The sequence below is a fragment of the Corythoichthys intestinalis genome, chromosome 11 (genome assembly GCF_030265065.1).
Source record: "Corythoichthys intestinalis isolate RoL2023-P3 chromosome 11, ASM3026506v1, whole genome shotgun sequence".
NCBI classification, from domain to species: domain Eukaryota; kingdom Metazoa; phylum Chordata; class Actinopteri; order Syngnathiformes; family Syngnathidae; genus Corythoichthys; species Corythoichthys intestinalis.
This window is the reverse complement of record NC_080405.1, coordinates 27994322-27997058: the sequence shown is the minus strand read 5'-3', so window position 1 is coordinate 27997058 and position 2737 is coordinate 27994322. Positions and strand designations below refer to the sequence as shown.

The following is a 2737-nucleotide window of genomic DNA, read 5'->3' as shown; positions in this document are numbered from 1 at the left end:
ACTACAAGAATAACATATTGTACCATAAGAAAGAAAACGAAATTTAACAAAAGCCAAATCATATGCAAAACCTTTGTAACTGGTGAAAATAATGTCAAAATATAAGCAAAAACTTTCAGGTATAAAGTGCTTGTTTTATAGAAACCAAAATTTCGAAACGACTTACGAAACAACAAATTCGTAAATCCTCAGTTATCTGAATTTTCGAGCGAAATGTTTTAAATTGAGTTGTGGTATGTAATTTTATAAAAAATGTTTTAAAATTCAATTTACCCAGCACACCAGATTTGTTGTTCCATATATTCACGATGTATTCATTTCACAAATCAATGTGTTTCTTGGGAGAAACCTTAAAAAAAAATATGGCTGCTGATTGGACGATGGCGCTTCTCATCACACTCACAAAACATAATTTCCTGTCATTAATAGCTTTCGTGAATTCTTTGCTCCTCTTTTAATGAGGAAATTAAGTGTATTTCAGACAAATCTCGAGAAATTGAACTATCTACAAAAAACGCATTGCATTCCACTATAGTATTCAACCAGATAGTTTCTTCCCGGTCACATCTGGAGCCCCTGCCTCTTTCTCCTGATTGGCTTGAACATTAGATGACCAGTAAAATGATTGGACGGTTAAAGTTTGATTCAATGATTCATCATGTAGTCCTGTCTTGCTTACAAGGCTAAAGATTAAGTATACAGTGATCCCTTGCTACTTTGCGCTCCAAACTTCGCGCCCAAGTCAATCACAGATTTATTTTCAACTAAGAAAAAAAAAAAAAAAATACAGATGAGCTGTCCCGAGCCGAATTCGTAGTCTCACACTCGCTCCCTCCCTCCCTTTCCCTGCTCTTTGTTCTTCAGACAGTGCACGTGCACTTGAGTTGCTTATTAAAGTTTACGATGATTGACAGATGTTTGTGTCTGATCTTGCCAGAGTCATGAACTTCAAAAGCTCCTCATGCGTCATTCATCGTTTAACTTGTTAAACAGTTGCTGTGGCAACTCATTGTGTGTAAGTGAGTAGCTTGAGCGGATTTGAGTAGACTCACTCAATGAAGCATTTAATAAAGCAGAACATTTTTCTGCTACTTTATTATTGTTTAAAAATACTTCAGTGGGACAGTAATATGTTTAAAAGTTATCATTAGTATTACATTTGCAGCGAAAAAACATACATAACATAACATTCTGCTGCGTGACGAGGCGGACAGCACGGGCTAGGAGTGAATTTGCCTCATTATGGGAGACATTGAAGGCGACAGCGAAGGAGAGACTGAGTAGGTGCGTGGCGAAGTGCATCTGAGCGTCTTCATATCCGACACTGAGGGTGAAGACTTCCATGGTTTGAATGCACAGGAGGAAGATGAAGATTGCTAACAAAGACTTTTATGTTTTTATTAACCAGCACAATTAGTGCTGCACCGCCATGCTGATGCTATGTAACTTCCGTGCTGCTGCTATATAACTGCCGTGTTTGCCGGCGCTGTTTGGAACGAAAAGTAAAGGTGTGTTAGTAAAATTTTGAAAACTGTATATTTCTTTGTCAATGTCTCTTGTTACTAAGTGGGCACACGCAGCTTATAGGCAGGAGAGGCTTATGTATGTACAAAATTGTTTTTCCTCTAGAAATGTACTGGGTGAGGCTTGTAATCAGGGGCACCCAATCGTCCAGAAATTACGGTATGTGGACCAATGCACGTATTAATAAACAATCCTTTTAAAAGGTATAATGCTACCTTGTTAATGTCATTGTTCACTTGGTTGGCCACTTCTTTGAATTTGTGGTCAGCCATGCTGAAATCTCGCTGGTCCGGATTGAGATGAGCTTCCTGCCAACGGCTCTTAGCCTCCGCCTCACCCACATCGGGGGTGAGGTTGAATACAGCCTGCAGAGCCTGAGAAATGGAAAGACATATATTGTTATCATTACATAGATAGAACTCATTGTTAGCAACCTAGGAACTAAAGTCAACTATCACATTAACTGTTTGTGTGTAGTCCATACCTATGCCCATAGACCACGTGGAAGCCCAATGGGGCCCACAAACTACACTTTTACTGTTGCAGCCATTTTGGCCAGTATCACCCACTGAGAAGGATGCACTGAATTTGACAAGGCTGCAATAGTTTCAAATATGATTGTGGCAATCTTATGTTTGCTATTTGAACGATTAAAGATGCTCAAACTCACTTTTGTACCAATCTTCAGGGATTCTTGAATAATACGTTTCCTCTTTTTGTTAGCACTTGGTTTCACCAGGATGTCCTAAACACCTTTTTTTTTTTTTTTTTTTTTTTTTTTAAACAACATTTTATAAAAAACATTGAAAGTAAATATTTTCATATATGCCTTCTGGAAAAGAATGGTTAGACTCACCAAGAGTGAATCCTCTGTATAACTGGAGATAAGCAGTGAAGAGTCTGGCCAGACAGCTGAGCAGTTTGCCGCTGGTCTCCCCTCCATATAGTTCATAGCAGCAATGGACAAGCCCATATGCTGAGGCGCCATAGTGAGCTTTGTCCAGAACACCCACTAACAACTCCCCCTGACGGATCACTACCTAACAAGTAAGAGACCTTTGGTTAAATATAATTTAATACTTGGTCAGTTTACATTTCCAAAAGGTGTGGCGGGGATCGAGCATATTCACCTGTGAGTCACACATAGATTCAGGGCGATATCCTGGGACCACTCGTGGGGGAACTTGAATCCATGCTTTGCTGGGGATTTTCG

General features: G+C 39.4%; 1 non-coding gene across 1 annotated transcript; it reads right to left on the bottom strand.

Annotated features, from left to right (window-relative positions):
* Nucleotides 1-1989: 1989 nt before the first annotated feature.
* LOC130925810 (small nucleolar RNA SNORA5) lies at nt 1990-2126 on the bottom strand. The gene has a single exon (XR_009065842.1). It is a non-coding gene; the product is annotated as a small nucleolar RNA SNORA5 (small nucleolar RNA).
* Between the last annotated feature and the right edge of the window lie 611 nt (nt 2127-2737).